General features: G+C 40.6%; 1 protein-coding gene across 1 annotated transcript in view; it reads left to right on the top strand.

Annotated features, from left to right (window-relative positions):
* Positions 1 to 18190, top strand: part of CHRNA7 (cholinergic receptor nicotinic alpha 7 subunit) — a 124278-nt gene that overhangs the window by 25569 nt on the left and 80519 nt on the right. The gene's annotated exons all lie outside the window — the stretch shown is intronic.

The raw sequence follows: 18190 nt of genomic DNA, 5'->3' as shown, positions 1-18190 counted from the left end.
CTTTTCAGATTCCAAGTTGTTTATGTTGTCTCCTTTCACGTTTGTTTTGGTAAGTTTGAAATTATTCCTTAACGCATTTCTTTGTCACGCATGTTTTTTTGAATTTTGGGAAGAAGAGGATGTATGCTTATGCCCAAATCACATTTTTAATAGGAATCCTCTGAATAGTGATTCTTAACCAGGACTCTGTACCAGAACCCCATGAAAAGCTTTGTCAAATATGACTGCTTGAGGGATGGAAGTGAAAATGGTGGGGTAAGGACCCCTGGAAATTCTCTCCTTCACAAAATCAAGGAGAAAACTTCTGTCAAAAATTTCCCAAACTTTTCCAAAACTTTGGAAATTAACCAAACGTATGCAGAAATCCAGGGGAACATTAATTCAAGAAAATTAGCTGACCTTTGGTAAGAACAGTGAGCTTTGTAACTTGCCCTCTATTCCATCCAGGGTACCAGCCACCACAGGGAAAAGAACTCATTGCCAGAGAAGAGTTTTCTTTGATCTGTATGATGCATCATTAGAAAACCCCACTTGCAAGGCTGTCTTTAACAGACCTAATCCAGTCCATAAAGCTTTTTCTAGTCCATAAAGCTTTTCCTGGGAGCATCTGTTGAATTTTTTCCCCACTCTGTCTCCCATTTCCATATTTCTTCTGTGTGACCATAATTTTTCTGTTTTCTCTTTTTTCTCTTTAACTTTTGACCCCCTTCACCCACTTCTTCCACCTCCCACCCTCCCTATCAGGTTTTTGTTTTGTTTTTTTAGATTCCACAGGTAAGAGAGATCATACACAGTATTTGTCTTTCTGTATCTGACTTATTTCACTTAGCATAATGCCGTTGAGGTTTATCCACATTGTCACAAATGGCAAGATTTCATTCTTTTTTATGACTGATATATGTATATATATAGTGAAATATACATATCACAATTTCTTTACTCATTCATCCATCAATGGATAGTTCAGTTGCTTCCATATCTTGGCTGTTATAAACAATGCTACAGTGAACATGGGGATGCATATATCTTTGAGTTAGTGTTTTTGTTTTCTTTGGGTAAATACCCAGAAGTGGAATTTCAAATGGTAGTTCTATTTTTAGTTTTTTGAATAATCTCCATGCTGTTTTCCATAGTGGCTGTACCAATTTACATTCCTACCAACTGTGTACAAGAGCTCCCTTCTGTTCATCCTTGCCAGTACTTGCTATTTTTTGCTTTTTTGATGATAGCCATTCTAACAGGTATGACGTGATATCTTATTGTGGTTTTGATTTGCATTTCCCTGATGATTAGTGATGGCACCTTTTCATGTACCTGTTGGCCATCTCTATGTCTTCTTTGGAAAAATGTGTATTTAGACCTCTGCCCACTTTTTAATTGGTGATGTATATATATTTGCTATTGTGTTGTATGTTTTTCCTGTTGAAAATTTACTTTTCCATTTTGAAAAGTAATTGCTTAAGCTTGGAGCTGCCTGAGGCAATGGATGACACTTGGGGAAAAAAGATTAAAAGGGAAAGTTGGGGAATTAGATGCCCATAGCGACTTTGAAAAAGTCTCCAGAAAGCATGTGTAGGCTATGCACATGTTCAGGAAAAGACCTGAGAAGACCCTCACTTCTCACCTCTGATTGACCTTGAGGCCGCACACAAGCAGGAAGTAAATGCTAAAGCAATGTAGTCAACTGCCTGGCTGAGTGCTGAGGATGTGCCCCAGCACACACAGAAGATCCCATTGACAAAGACTGGGAGCCTTGTTGGTTCCAGGCATTTAAGGAAATTTCTGCTCATTCCATCATTATCTGAAAACTAAGCTAATCAAACAGAGACTTCAGTGGCCACACACAACAAAGAATACACTTTACAGAATTAATTCAGAAAAATGACTACATAAATAAACAACAACAAGATCAAACCTGGGTGGAGAGAGAATATGATTTCCAGAGTTGTCATGTTATATAATTATAAATGTCCATTGTCAGCAAAAGTATATAACACGTGCAGTGAAAGAAGAGTTTGGTCCATACACAGAAATAAACAATAGAAACTATCCTGAGGAAGCCCACACATTGGATTTATTAGACAAAGACTTTAAATCAGCTATTTTATATCTTTTCAATGAATTAAAGGAGATCATCTATAAAGAACCAAAGGAAAGTTCAAGAATGATGTCTCATCAAATACAGAATATCAATAATGAGATATAAATTATAAAAAAGATATATATTCTGGCATAGAAAATTCCAAAAACTGAAAGGAAAACTCACTAGAGTGTTTCAACAGCAGATTTGAGTAGGTGGAAGAATGAAACTGGGAACTTGATCAATCAATGGGATTATCCAGTCTGAAGAACTTAAAAAAAAAGAATGAAGAAAAAGAAATCTCAGAGACCTGTTAGACACCAACAAATGCAAAATGGGAGTTCTAGATGGAGCGGAAAGAAAGGTGAAGAAAGAATATTTGAAGATATAATGGTTGGAAACTACCAAATTTGATGAAAAACATTAACCTACACGTCCAAAGTGCTCAGTGAACTACAAGTAGGATAAACTCGAAGAGATCCACATACAGATGCTCATAATTAAACTGTTGGAAGACAAATACAGAGAGAATCTTGAAAATAGTAGGGGAGAACTGACTCATCCCATTCAAAGAATCCTCAATCAGATTAACAGCTGATCTGTGAACAGAAGCAATGAAGGATAGAAGGCAGTGGGATGACATATTCAAAATGCTGAAAGAAAAGACTTTCAACCAAGAATTCTATATCTAGCAAAACTACCTTTTAAAAATGAAGGATGAATTAATACACAATCAATCCTCTGTATCTGTGGGTTTCACATCTGCAGATTCAACCATCCTCAGATTGAAAATCTCAGATTGAAAACCTCAGGTTGAAAATGAGATTGAAAATCTGAAATAAAATTTCAGAGAGTTCCAAAAAGCAAAACTTGAATTTTCTACATGCTGGCAACTATTTATATAGCATTTACGTTGTGTTTACAACCATATGCATAGCATTTATGTTATATTAGATATTACAAGTAATCTAGCGATGAATTAAAATATCTGGGAAGATGTATGTAGGTTATATGCAAATACTACACCATTTTTTATAAGAGACTTGAGCATCCTTGGATTTTGGTATCTGAGGGTGGTCCTAGAACCAGTTCCCCTGGATATCAAAGGACAACTGCATTCTCAAATTTTAAAACTCTGAGAGAATTCACGTCATATGTCATCAGGTAAATGCAAATTAAAGCAACAGTGAGATACCAATAACACCTATGAAAATGGCCAAAATCCAGAACACCTACAACACCAAATACTGGCAAGGATGCGCCAACAGGAACTCTTATTCATTGCTGGTGGGAATGCAGAATGCTACAACCACTCTGGAAGACAGTTTGGTGATTTCTTATGGAACTAAACATACTCTTACCATAACATCCAGCAATCCCAGTCCTTGGCATTAACTCAAAAGAATTGAAAACTTAGGTTCATACAAAAACTTGCACACAGGTGTTTAAAGCAGCCTCATTTAGTATTACTGCCAAAATTTGGAAACAACCAAAATGTCCTTCAGTCAATGAATATATAAACTGTGGTACATCCAGTCACTGGAATGTTATTCGTCACCAAACAGAAATGAGCCATTAAGCCATGAAAAGGCATAGGAACCTTACATACATATTACTAAGTGAAACGTCAATCTGAAAAGTCTTCATACTGAATGATTCCAACCATATGACTTTCTGGAAAAGGCAAAACTGTAGAGATAATAATATCAGTGGTTTCCAAGAGTCAGGGGAGGGAGTGATGAATAGGCAGAGCACAGAGACTTTTTAGGGCAGTGAAACTACTCTGAATGATACTTAAATGATAGATATGTGTCATTATACATTTGTCCAAACTCATAGAATATACAACGCCAAGAGTGAACCATAATGTAAACTATGGACTTTGGTTGGTAATGATGTGTCTATGTAGGTTCATCGGTTGTAATGATTCTAGCACTTAGGTGGGGGGGGGGTGGTGTTGATAATGAGGGAGTCTATGTGTGTGGGGGCAGGTAAATCGCTGTACCTTCCCTTCAGTTTTGCCGTGAATCTAAAACTGCTCTAAAAAATAAAGTAAAAAAAAGCTAAGATAACTCTTGCTAGTAAACTTACTGTACAAGAAATACTAAAGGGAATTCTTTAGGTGAAATGAAAGGTCAGTAGACAGTAACTTGTATCCGCATGAATAATAAAGAGCACCAGTAAGGTAACTACTTAGGTAAATATAAAAAACAGTATAAATCTTTGTTTTGTTTATCACTTTTTTTCTTCCTATTTGACTTGAAAGGCAACCCAGTAAAGCAATAACTATAAATACGTGTTGATGTGCATACCATATATAAAGTTTGTGTGGTATAAAGAAAGAGGGGAGAGAAAGCAGAACTATAGAGGAGCAGAGTTTTTGTGTAATATTTATTTAAGTTAATGTCAATCCAAACAGGATTGTAATAAATTGTTAATTGTAACCCCCAGGAAAAATAGCTCAAAAAATATATGGTAAATGAAATGACAAGGAGATTAAAACGGTAGTCTAGAAGGTTTTTTTTTTTTTTTTTTTTTGCAGTACACAGGCCTCTCACTGTTGTGGCCTCTCCCGTTGCGGAGCACAGGCTCCGGACGCGCAGGCTCAGCGGCCATGGCTCATGGGCCCAGCTGCTCCGTGGCATGTGGGATCTTCCCGGACCAGGGCACGAACCCGTGTCCCCTGTATCGTCAGGCGGACTCTCAACCACTGCGCCACCAGGGAAGACCTGGAAGGTTTTGATTTAACACATCAGAAGGCAATAAGAGAGGGATTCAGGTAGAGGGAGCCACATAAGACATTGAAACAAATAGCAAAATGTGAACATAAATCCTCCTTTTATCAGAAATTACATTAAATAGTTAAACATTCCAATTGAAAGACAGAGATTGACATAATGGGTTAAAAAAAAAGATCTGACTATATGTCTCTACAGGAGTTACTCTTTAGATTCCAAGATGTAAATACACTACCATTTGAATTGCTTTTGCCCTATAGATAAGGTATTGTCTTTCTCTTGCTGTTTCAAAGGTGTTTTCATTGTTTTTAGCTTCTGGAAGTTTGACTCTGATGTATCTTGGTAGGGATTTCTTTTTTTTTTTTTTTTTTGGTAGGGATTTCTTTAGATTTATCTTCTTTGGGGTTTGCTCACTTCTTGAATCTATAGATTGTGTCTCTTATCAAATTTGGGAAGTGTCAGCCATTATTTCTTCATGTACTTTTTTAGTTTCACCTTCTTTTTCATCTAAGGCTCCAATTATACAATTATTAGATATTTTAGTCCCATAGGTCCCTGAAGCTATGTTCATTTTTTAGTTTTTTTCTCTGTTTTTCAAATTGGGTAATTTCTATTGTTCTATCTCCCAGTTCACTCATTCTTTGACCATTCTGCTCTTGAGTCCCTCCATTCAGTTATTTAGGTTATTTTGTTTTTCAGTTCTAAAATTTCCATTTGATTCTCCTGTATATCTTCTATTTCTCTGCTGAGACTTCCTATTTTTTCATTTATTTCTATTATGTTTGCAGTTGCTATTTGGAGCATTTTTTGATGTCTGCTTTCAAATCTCTATTGATAATTCTAATGTCTCTTGGTCGTCATCTTGTTGACATCCATTGATTGTCTTTTTTTTTTAAATTCAGTTTTAGATCTTCCTGGCTCTTTTCCTAAGTGATTTTCAGTAGGAACCTAAACACCATACTTATTTTGTTATGAGACTCTGCGTCTTATTTAAAATTTCTGTTTAAATAGGTGGGACCTTGGAAACTCCTCCTGAGGGCAGAGGGGTAGGTGAGACTTATGGCATGAGGTTAGTCAGGGAAGGTTAGGGAAGGTAAGGTAAGGGCAGGTAAGAAGAGGTTAGAGAATGACTCATCCTGGTACTCATGAAATTTCTTGAACTAGATTATAAGATGTCAAGAGGGTACTTCCTTCCCCAGGAATCTCTCCTTATTTCATAACCTAAGCCTCTCTAATAACCTGTATCTATGGAATCCAGGTTAGGGCAAATGCATTACTTCATTAAATTGAACAGAAACTGGTGGTTGTTCTAGATGATAATGAATATAAAAGTAGGTGCAGATTAATTTTGATCTACAAGTGAGACTGTGATCGTCTGTAGTCTGGGGTGAGGAGGTGGGGGGTTGTGGGATAGAAATTCAGCTGTAGCTGTTGTGTAGATATAAGTGCAGGCATCCCCTACATTGCATACTTTCTTCCTGTCTCCCAGCCCCCCCAGAGTTTATAATGAAATATTGTCCCTGACATGTTAAGTGGCTCACACTTAACCAAAGGAATGACTTGAGAACTTTATGGAAACTATTTAATCACCTGAATTATGAAAAAGTTCCCGAAGTAATTCCCTTCCTAATTTGGTGATAGGAACATTTTTCTTGGTAATTGTTGTCATGTGCTTTATGGCCTGAGTCACTTCATTGTACTTCTCAGAAGCAAAGAGGTCTGTGAATAGTCTGAATTTGGGTTATTTAGCTCCTCATTGTTCCCTGTAAAATAGGAATCCGAATATGCTCTGGATTAGATGGGAAATGGACTTTGGGGCTGGGGAAGGTAGAGGTGTCAAATTTTCCTTTCTGAGTGTTAGAACTCTATGGTGATTAATTGTTGGTGAATTGCCAAATTATTTCTGGGCACCAGTAATTTATTAGCTTCCTACAAGTCTCTAAAAGATAGAGTCTAAAGATCCATAGGGGACTCGTTATTTATAGATTTTACAGAAAAAAAGGATTCTATAAACCCGTTTGGGAAGCACAGGCTTAGTCAGATTCTCCAGGACCTCTTAGAGCCCTTGTGATAAATGATGTGAGCTAGGAATCTGAGAGAGGCCATGGTAGGTGCTTTCTCTTTGTTGATGTGTATTGTTTGGGCAGTACTCTTAGCCCAACAGGTTTCCAAGGTGACCCTGTCCTGATTTGACAAGGGGAGGACTTTATTTTTTTTAATTTTATTTTATTGAAGTATAGTTGATTTACAGGGTTGTGTTGTGTTAATTTCTCCTGTACAGCAAAGTGATTGTTATAAATATATATTCTTTTTCATATTCCTTTCCATTATGGCATATTACAGGATATTGAATATAGTTCCCTGTGCTATATGGTGGGTCCTTGTTATCTATTTTATATATAGTAGTTTGTATCTGTTAACCCCAATTTCCCAATTTATCCCCCATCCCTGCTATCCCCTTTGATAACCATAAGTTTGTTTTCTGTCTGTGAGTCTGTTTCTGCTTTGTAAATAAGTTCATTTGTATCCTATTTTAGATTCCAGATATAAGTGATATCATATGGTATTTGTCTTTCTCTTTCTGACTTCACTTCGTAGATTTGGTTTTTTAAATACATATTTTATTTTAGGACAGTTTTAGATTTAGGGAAAATTTGCAAAAATTTACTCATTTACCCCACACCCAGTTTCCCTGGTTATTATCATCGTACATTTGTATGCTACCTTTTATTATAATTAATGAACATATATTGATAGATTATTTTAACTCAAGTCCATGCTTTATTAGGATTTTCTTGATTTTTTACTTATTGTCATTTTTCTGTCCTAGGATCCCATCCAGGTACCACATTCCATTTAGTCATCTCTTTAGGCTCCTCTTGGTTGTGACAGTTTCTCAGACTGTCCTTGTTTTTGATGACTTTGACAGTTTTGAAGAGCGCTGGTCAGGCATTTTGTAGAATGTCCCTCCGTTGGGATTTGTTGGATCTTTTCCTCATAGTTAGACTGAGGTAATATGTTTTGGGGAGGAGGACCACAGAGCTAAAAGTACCATCCTCATCCTGTCATATCAAGGGCATATATCGTCAATATGATTTGTCATTGTTGATGTTGACCTTCATCTTATGACTTTAGGTAGGTCAGGCCTCTCCACTGTACAGTTACTTTTTCCCCCCCCGCCCGTCTATACTGTAGTTTTTGCAAGGAAGTCACTCTGTGCAGCCCACATTTAAGTAGTGGGGAGGTAAGCTCCATCTCCTTAAAAAGTGGAGTATCTACATAAATTATTTGGAGTTCCTCTGCATGAGAGATTTGTCTGTTCTCTCCCTTTTATTTATTCAGTTATTTATTTATGGCAGTGTGGACTCATGGATATTTATCTTATACTCTGGTTATACTTCAATACTACTTTATGGATTTTGTTTCTCAAATTGTTCCAGCTTTGGCCACCTGGGTACTTGTTCTGTTTGTTCCTGTGACCCTTTGATGTACCCTCATCATTGTGAATTTATGTATTTATTTTTTGACCACTTTCTTACTTCCTGGCACTCAAAGATGCTCCAGGTCATCTTGTTTATTTCCTGCCCAACACCTGGAGTCAGCTGTTTCTGAAGGACACCTGATTCTTTTTACTGGAGAATGATTAGGAAACAGAATCTCGGTGCTTGGTGTGTGTGTTCGTTGCTCCTGGGGCATGTTTCTAGGCCCTCTAAATTGATGGAGTAAGGGACAGGTGTATGTATACAGTATGTATACTAATGCATGTATATGCACATATCTATGGTATTTCTATATATAACACTGGAATCTATATTAAGCTAAATGTGAATTTTGCCTTAGGTCTCCAACTCTAATCCATTACCATATAGGTAATTCTAACCTCCTCCCACCCCAGTGGTGAGAAATCTGACTCCCACGATCTTCCACCCACTTACGTAATTGTTCAATTCCAGTATACATGCAGTGGTTTTAGAATTGTTAGGCCAGACCTCTGTGGAGAACAGCTTCATCATCTAGAGTGCAGTGCTAGTGTACGGTGCCTTACAGACTCCCTTATTTTGGAATTTACTTAGGTCAGCACCCTTTTCCTCCAACTCCGTCAGGGAGGTTCATACTTTTGTGATATATTTAGATCCATTTCTCACATTTTGCATTCCATCCTGGATCCTCTGACTTCCTAAATGATCTTCTTTTAAATTTGCATACATTAAGGCTTACTCTTTGTGCTCTACAGTTATATGGGTTTTGACAAATGCTTTATGTCTTGTGCTCACTATTGCAATATCATACAAAATTGTTTCCCTGCTCTAAAAATCCCCTGTGCTCCATCTATTCATCCTTATAACCTCACACACAGCACAACTGATCCATCTGTTTACCATCCCTAGTTTTGCAGTGTCTTATAATTGAAATCATACGGTATGTTGCCTTTTCAGCCTGGCTTCTTTCACTTAGCAGTATATGTTTAAGGTTTATCTATATGTTTCGTGGTTTGATAGCTTATTTCATTTTACCCCTGAATAGTAGTAGTTCATTATAGGGAATGTAACGCAGTTTATCCATTCATCTACCGTAGGACATCTTGGTTGCTTCCAGGTTTTGCCAGTTATGAATAAACTGGCCATAAACATTAACATGAAGGCTTTTGTGTGGATAAAAATTTTCAAACCATTGCGTAAATATCTAGGAGTGCGTTTATCGGATAGTCTGGTGATACTATGTTTAGTTTTATGAGAAACTGCCAAACCGTCTTCCAGACTGGCACACCATTTTGCATTCCCACCAACAGTAAATGAGAGTTCTTACTGCTCCACATCCTCTCAGCAATTGGTATTGTCAGTTTTTTAGATATTAATCATTCTAATAGGTGTGTGGCAGTATCTCGCTGTTTTAATTTGTAATTCCTTAATGACATGTTGAGCATCTTTTTGTATGCTTTTTTACCATCTGTGTATCTTTGTTGTTCAGGTGTCTGTTCACATCTTTTGCCTATTTTTTAGTTAGGTTGTTTGTTTTCTTCATGTTGACTTTTCTTCCAATATTTCAGATCCAAGTCCTTTATCAGAGATGTTATTTTGAGAAACCATCTCCCAGTCTGTGGTTTGTTTTTTCATTCTGGTAACTGTCTTTCACAGAGCAGTTTTTAAGTTTAATAAAATCCAACCTAGCAATTTTAATGACTTTATTTTTTGCGTGGATCATCGTCCCTTTGGCATTGTATCCAAAAGCTCATCACCAAGCCTCAGATCACACATACGTTATCCTATGTTTTCTTCTAGTTTTACATTTAGTCTTATGATCCATTTTGATTTTATTTCTGTGATAGGTATTAGGTCCATGTCTATTTTTCTAGCTATTTATCCTGCTTGGTGTTCCCTCACTTTCCGGGATATGTGATTTGTGTCTGTCATTAATTTTGGAAAGTTCTCAGCCATTATTACTTCAATTATTCATCTGCTCTGCTCCTTTTTATTTTGGTAACACAACTATATAGAGTTATACATTTTGAAATCATCCCAGAGTTATTAGATGGTCTATTTTTTTCATTCTTTTTCCTTTTTTGCATTTCAGTTTCAAAAGTTTCTATGACATATTTTCAAGCATATTTTCTGCCAGTGAAGGGGCTTCCTAGTGTGTGGAAACTTTTCCTCCTTCACAGCTACCTCCTAGAGGTGCAGGTCCTGTCCATATTCTTTTGTCTCTGTTTTTCCTTTTTTCTTTTGCCCTACCCAGGTACACAGGGAGTTTCTTGCCTTTTGGGAAGTCTGAGGTCTTCTGCCAGCGTTCAGTAGGTGTTCTGTAGGAGTTGTTCCACATGTAGATGTATTTTTGATATATTTGTGGGGAAGAAGATGATCTCCACTTCTTACTCCTCCGCCATCTTGAAGGTTCCCCCTACCCATCTGTTCTTGCATGTTGTTTATTTCTCCTTTAGAGTCCTTTAACATATTGATCATATTATCTTAAATTTAGTGTTTGATAATTTCAACATCTGTGTCATATTACAGTCTTTTTCTGATGCTTGCTTTGTCTCTTCATACTTTTTTTCTTGTCTTTTAGTTGCCTTGTAGTGTTCTGTTATAAATCAGAAATATCCTATAAGGTAATAGAAATTGAAATAAATACACCTTTAATGTGAGAATTTATGTTATTTTGGCTAGTAGTTGGGCTGTAATGTTTGCTGTAGCTTTCTGTGCCAGAGGTTTCAGATTCTTCTAGTGTCTGTTTTTGTCTCCCCTCTTGATTTTGGTCTTCGCTCAGTACCCCTCCTCAGAGAGAGTCTGCAGTTTTTTCAGTGGTTCCCACTGCCCTTATTCTGGAGTGTTAGTGTGGTGGGATGATGTGGGGGAGGGGAAGTGTTCTATAGGTTCTGTAGTGTTAGGGTTAAACCTCAGCCTTTCAGTGGGCCTGTCTGTGCTCCTGGGCTGTGGCCTTTACAAGTGTTTCCCTCCTATGATGGCTTTCGTCCCCTCCTTCGCATGGGATAGAAAGGCTCCAGGGCACTGGTGTGGGAGGAATGGTGGAGATCAAGCTCTGGAAAGGTTGGAGAGTACCCTTTGCTATGGAGAAGGCTTTGGGTGGCCTGTTTCCTAAGTGTTACTCCTTCCATTCCTGTGCCAGAGTTACAAGGGGATCTTTCTTGCATATTTACCTTGAGAACTTGGTGGGGCTCCTGGAGATGAAATCCATGAGAGTGTAGGGTGTCCCCAAGGTTGTGGCTCCCTGGAGGTTTCTTATTCTCACTCAAGTTTATCCTCAGCAAACAGAGACTCATCAAAATGACCATGTGGGTGTTACTGCAAGTTTATGGCTCTAGTAGCCTCTGCCCCCGGTAAGCAGATCTTGTCTATGACTCTGTGAATTCGCCTGTTTTCAGATTTCAGTGTGGCACTTTACACTGCAACATCAAGCTCTCATGGGTCCAACCAAAGTCACTGATTTTCAGTATGTTCAGGTTTTTTTTTTCTTGCTATAAGAGCTTAATTGTAAGCTCTTTACATATAGGAGCTGAAAAAAATGATTAAACTTTGATTTGTTTTTGAGTCATATTTATCTTCTTGAGTAACTTGTTGAGCTTCCTTAAACTGAGGGTTAGTTCAGCAATTCTGGAAATTTCAGTCATTATTTCTTTAAATTTTCTCCTTCTGAAGCTTTTTTATTTTATTTTTTTAAAGGTTATTTATTTATTTTTGGCTGTGTTGGGTCTTCTTTGCTGCCCGTGGGCTTTCTCTAGTTGCGGCGAGTGGGGGCTACTCTTCACTGTGGTGAGGGGGCTGCTTATTGCAGTGCCTTCTCTTGTTGTGGAGCATGGGCTCTAGGCACGTGGGCTTCAGTAGTTGTGGCACGTGGGCTCAGTAGTTGTAGCTTGCAGGCTCTAGAGCACAGGCTCAGTAGTTGTGGCTCATAGGCTTAGTTGCTCTGTGGCATGTGGGATCTTCCTGGACCAGGGATCGAACCCGTGTCCCCTGCACTGGCAGGCAGATTCTTATTCACTGCACCACCAGTGCCCCTGACAGTGTTCTTTTCGGTTTCTTTGTTTTTGAAGATTTTGTTTTTGAAGATTTCTCTTCCATTTTTGTGAGCTTCCATTTGCATTTAAGAAGATATTTCTGTGATTTTCTCCAGCATTTCTAGGTGTTTGGTAGCAGGACAGTGTTCAGGTCATGGATTTTACTGTTTTGCTAGAACCAGAAGTGTGTCTCCTATGCATGGTCCCAGGACACTTTCTGTTTCCCACGTGCATGTTCTCCATTTCAGCTCAAGTTGTGCCCTCCTTGTGGCACTTCTGTGTCCACGTCCCTAATTGACTTAATCTCTTTGTGTTTTTCCTCTACATACTGTGGTTATCTCATGCCTTGCCTTCATGCCAGTAACTCAGTTTTCAGCTGGGTCTCTTTTGTTCCTTTCTGGCTCTAAGTTATTAGCCATGTAACCGTATTGTTTTGGTTCTCAGTTCATTTGTTTAGCTCTGCAGTCTCCCTTTTATTTCATTTGGTATTTTATAATCTCATATTTGAAATCATGTTTAATTTGATCCAAGGCTTTATTGAGTTATATAGTAGAAAGAATTCATGGGAAGCATGCTTGTCTTAATTGGGCTTTTTTCCAGATTATATTTTGTATTTTAGTTGTGTTTATCTGCTTGCCTTCCTTTCTTCCTTGCATTTTAAATTATTTATGTATTCATTCATTCATTCATTGCCAAACTATGTTTGTGAATCTGTCATTCCAATTTTTTCATCTTGCCCATGCCTTATGAGGGTGTGTCTACTCATAGTTTTTAATTTTCTGTGCTATAATTTTTTTCATATATATTCTTTCCTTTTATGTGATCTTTATTTTTGCTTAATTTATTAAACCAATTAATCTACATTGCTTGTAGAAATATTATAAATGTCAAATAACAAAAAAAGAAAACATTACTGCTTTCACTTCCAGCTCCTGCCTTCTTTCATGTATCTCATCCCTTTCCCTTCCCTTCGACCTTTTGAACCCACCTTGGCACCAGTTCCACACCGAGGGTTGTGTTGAGATCCCCTATCGCTAGCTCCTGTCTTCAGAGGACCTCGTTTTGATGGGACTTCCCACAGCCAGGTTCCCAAGAGAGTTTGTTGGAGAAGCCTGGTGCTGAAGCTCCAGCACTGGTTTCCATGACCCAGGCATTTGTAGAGTCCAGCTCTTGCGTGCAGTTGCTTACCTTGAGTCCTGCCAGAGATAACTTGTTATGTGTGCTGTGTTTGTGAAGGGGATGCTTAGACACTGATTCAGTCAGGATGATGGCTTCAGAATAAAGGGAAATTTATTGTTTCTGTCCAGAGAGAGTTCAGATGAAGCTTGAGTGTTGGTTTACCAGTGTGACTGGAGTCCACCTCTTTCCCCCTCTCTCCTACATCCATAATCCCCCGGCCCCTCCACCCTTCCTCCACTTTCTAGCGCTGCTGACTCAAGACAGAGTCTCTTCTCTGGTTCTGCTCTCATGATCCATGCCCCAGGCTTCGTTCTTCCAGATTTGGGTCCTCTTGGGGGAGACAGGGAGGCTCTTCCTCTAACAGAAGTGGAAAGAAGCCCTTTCAGTCCTAGTAAAAAGTGCACTCTCGAACCCCTTGCCCCTCCCTGGGGAGGCTGGGGCAGACTTTTCACACTGTACTTCCAAAACACAGACTCTGAGCAACCCCCAAATGAGAACAGAGATGGGGCTGGGCCCCTGGGTCCAAGAACCAGGAACGCCTTGTCTTAGGAACACCAAGCCTGCACCAGTGGCTCTCAAACTTCTAAGCTTCTGGACCCCTCTACTCTCATAACAGTTATTGCAGATCCCTGTCCCCCCCCCCAAGTTTTTTTTACATGGGTTACATCTATCAATATTTATTACCATGTTTGAAATAAAAACTAAGAAAACATTTTCAAGTCCATGAATTCATTCGAAATAATAACCCCGTGCCTTGTTACCATAACTAATACTTTAAGAAAAACAACTATATTTTCCCAGGAAAAACACATTTAGTGAGAAAAGTAGCACTGTTTTATATATTTGCAAATCTCCTTAATGCCCAGCTTCATAGAAGACAGCTGGATTCTCTGATCCACTTCTGCGGTCAGTCTGCTGCATCGTATGTCACGTGGTCTCTGCAAAGCTCTACCAACCGTTCATGAGTAAATGAGGGTGAAATAGGCTAATAACTTCTCATGATTGTGAAAAAGGTGTGGCTTCACTGATCCTCTGGAAGCATCTCAGAAACTCAGAGGTTCCCAGCCTGTAGTTTGAGAATGTCTGGGCTGTACAGATGCCAAAGGGAATCATTTTCTGTGACCATCACCAAAGTGTTTCCTTAGGACATTGGGAGCAGAGTCACCTGGCAGCTGAAACACTGGTGTTGAGCTATGAGATGAGAATAATAATAGTACTGACTTTGCTGTGTGGTTGTCACAAGACTGTAATGAATTTGAAAAAAAAGTGTGTGTGTGTGTGTGTGTGTGTGTGTGTGTGTGTGTGTGTGTGTGTGTATCACATTCAGAAGACTGCAAACTCTATTTAAGGTTTAGCTGTGTTATTTTCAAATATCATTTACTGTTATCCTCTGTAGTGAAAATCATGGGTTGGTTCACCTTTTGCCCATTTTTCTGTTGGATTGTCTGCCTTTTTCTTATTGACTTTTAGGCATTTATTTCTTATGCTGGATATGAGTCTTCTCTCAGCCCTAATATCTCGCTGACTCAGGGAAAATCACAGCCTCTCAATTTATTTTTCTGCCACCGTGGGTGGCAGGGTGGCGGGGGCGAGGCTGGGAAGCTGTGGCAGGGGCACTGGGTGCGTGGGATCTGGCTCTGCAGACCTTGCAGGCCCTGGTCACCTGGCTTTGCCCTCAGGGGGCCAGCCCAGGGGTGGACCAGAAGGGTGGCCATCCTCTGTGCTTACAACTCAGGAACTGGTCGATAGGTCCCCTCTTTTTTTAAATGGAAAATAGATTTATTAAGCATTAAATAATGTTCAGCTAACTTGTTATCCTTGTGGATACATGTTAGGTCCCTTCTAAAGCAGCTGGACAATTGGCAGAAAGGTTCCTCCTTGGGTTGAATTGCACTCTCCTGTCCGAGACCACAGGTCTGCCCAGGTTGCCGGCTCCCTCCCGGAGCCCCTGGGCTTGTGCAGGAGGAAGGAGGAGGGCATGGGGCAGGGCAGGCACTTGGGGGTTGAGTGGGGAGCAAGATCTAGAAGGGTAGGGGTGCACACAGTGGGCGTGAGGGGTCGTGGCTTTGGTGTTGCAGGGTCATAGGAAGTAAAGGTGATGTCTTTTCCTCAGGATCCCATCCCCATCACTCTGGTGAAGTCCTTCTTCCTGTCATCCTCTGAAGGGGCTCTGTTCCTGTCCTCTGTGACTTGTCACCATTTGTAATTATAGGTGTGTCATTGTCGAATTATGTTATCCCACCCTCCACCCATATTTTATATTCCATGAGCTCAGGGACCGTGTCTGTTCAGTTCCCACTGTGCATGTCAGGCTGGCATAATGCAAACAGGAAGTGCTCCAGAAATATTTGTCAAATGAGTGAATGAATGAATACGCAAATGAACACTTGGCTGGACTGTGGGTTGTACAAAGGGCTGTGTGCTGCCCTAAGGACTTGAGACTGGATTGTTTGAACAGTACAGCTGGAGGAGGGCAGAGCGCCTGTCTGGAACTGAGCAGAGTTCAGACCCTGTGAGGGCCCTGCCTTCCATCAGCTCAGCTGCTGTAGCCAAAGTACCGTAGACTGAGAGGCTTAATGACACGCATTTATTTCTCACAATTCTGGAGGCTGGGGAGTGCAGGATCAAGGTACCTGCAGCTTTGATGTCTGGTGAGAGCCTGCTTCCTGGTTCATAGATGGCTGTTTTCTGACTGGGTCTTCACATTGCAGAAGGCGTGAGGGAGCCCTCTGGGGTCCCTTTATTAAGGACAATAATCCTGGTCATGAGGGTGAACCCACCCTCATGACCTAAACACCTTCCAAAGGCCCCATCTCCTAATACCATCCCCATGCAGGGTAGGTTTCAACATAGGAAATTTGGGCAACACAGATATTCAGTCTTTGGGGGGAAGGACATACTTCACAGGGGGGTGGGAAGGAGGTGGGATGCCTTGTCACCATGCAGACTGAGAGCTGAGACTCAGCCAGTGGGTGGCCCTGGGATGGGGGTGGTGTGAGGGGCCCACCTTGGGAACACAGACAGTAGCCTCTCTGCTCTGCTGGTCCTGCAGGGTTTTCCCGCATCTCCGTGGAGGCTCCCCCACCCGCATTGCTGCTCCTTCCGTTGGAGGCTGGCTGCCGCTTTGCGTTGATTACAGTTTGAAATGCCTGCTCAGTCCCATGCTGCCACACACCACAGAAATCTCATTTCCCTCTAATGAGGTTTCAGCTAACATGTTGGAAAGAAGAAAGCCTTTTAATTAGATTGGTCGTAATTGAGCTCCCAAACCACAGAAGCCTTTCTCTCAGAAGATAAAGACATGGATGCAATTAAAAGAAAGCCACGTGAATGGAACACTGGCTAATTTTAAGTTGATTAAAAACAACTCCTTAATAAGTTGAGGCAAGGGACATATGTCCTATAAGAGTTTATCAGTGCTTTCAAATAGTACTGGAGATTGGACTGGAACTAGAGCCCTCTTGCAATTCAGATGCATGGCTCTGTCAGCGACTGTTGTCTCTGCACAGAGGATGGAGAGAGGTTAGCTCCACAGCTTTTTCTGCCAAAACCCCTGGCATGTGTTATTTTGAAAAAGGGGATGTATTTTTCTTGTACAGAATTGGCAGCTTCTTCTGGACACAGCCCCTGGCCTTGGACCCTTGGGACTTGGTCCCCTGTCTTTCCCTAGGCAGCCTGATCCTCTCTGTGAGATTTACACCCACCTTCCTGCCTCCAACTCTCACCTCTCAGAGGCACCCAGGGTGAGCTACTGGGACAGGGGCATTGATGCATCAAAGAATCTCTGCCAGCTTCTTACGCATTCAGCACATTGGTATTTGAAGGAGAAGCAGCATCCATTTCTCACTGTGTCCCTGCCCTGAGACCATGCCCCAGTAGATGGTGTTCTTTCTGCCACTGGGTCTGTTTTTGTGACTGCCATCAGGGAGCCGGCCAGGTAGTTCCTGCTGGAGGGGCTTATGGCCTCAGCCTCTGGGTATCTCAGCATTAATAAGTACTTTCTCCTGGAGAGGGTGAAAATTGCTAATTTACAGAGTCTTTTAGGTGGGAATTGAAGACGAAATAGTGAACAGCATTCTCAGCAGAACTATTGCATGAAATGGGCTTGTTTGTCTCCGTGTGCACTGTGGCTTTTGCTAGGCCCTTTTGGGCTTTTCCAGCCATGCTAAAAAACCGGTTGCATCCCAGGTGGAAAGGCCCCATGTTGACTAGCATCTTCTTTGGGTGTCCAGTGCAGGGGCAAAGCTGCGGTCAATCTGCTCTCTGGAGCTTCCTGAAAAAAATGCAGACTTTGGCGCCCAGCTTGGAACCCACTCTCAGTTTGGAAATGTGGAAAGAGGGGCTGTTGACTCAGATCCAAGTGTGAATGGTTCCTTCATAAAGGAACCACCTTTCTGACCCTTAGTTTGCTCACCTAGACAGGATGTACCCTGCAGGTGTGTGTCGAGGGCCTGGGTGCTGCCAGGCTGATGGAGGATGGGAGGAAAGGCAGGAAGACCCTTGGGGCTCAGGGAGAAATGCGGCCCACTTAGCACAGGTGCCGCACCTGTCACGGGGCGGGGCGGGGACTCCCTTCCCCGGGGGAGGGAAGCCTATTTCAATTTGCTTAAAACTCTATCTATTCTGCTAATAAACTTGACTTTAAAAGATTGGAATCTGCATCCAGTCTTATTTTTTAAGTAT

This window comes from Stenella coeruleoalba, assembly GCF_951394435.1.
Source record: "Stenella coeruleoalba genome assembly, chromosome: 2".
Classification (NCBI taxonomy): Eukaryota; Metazoa; Chordata; class Mammalia; order Artiodactyla; family Delphinidae; genus Stenella; species Stenella coeruleoalba.
Note: the sequence above shows the minus strand (reverse complement) of the source record. Positions and strands in the feature narration are given on the sequence as shown.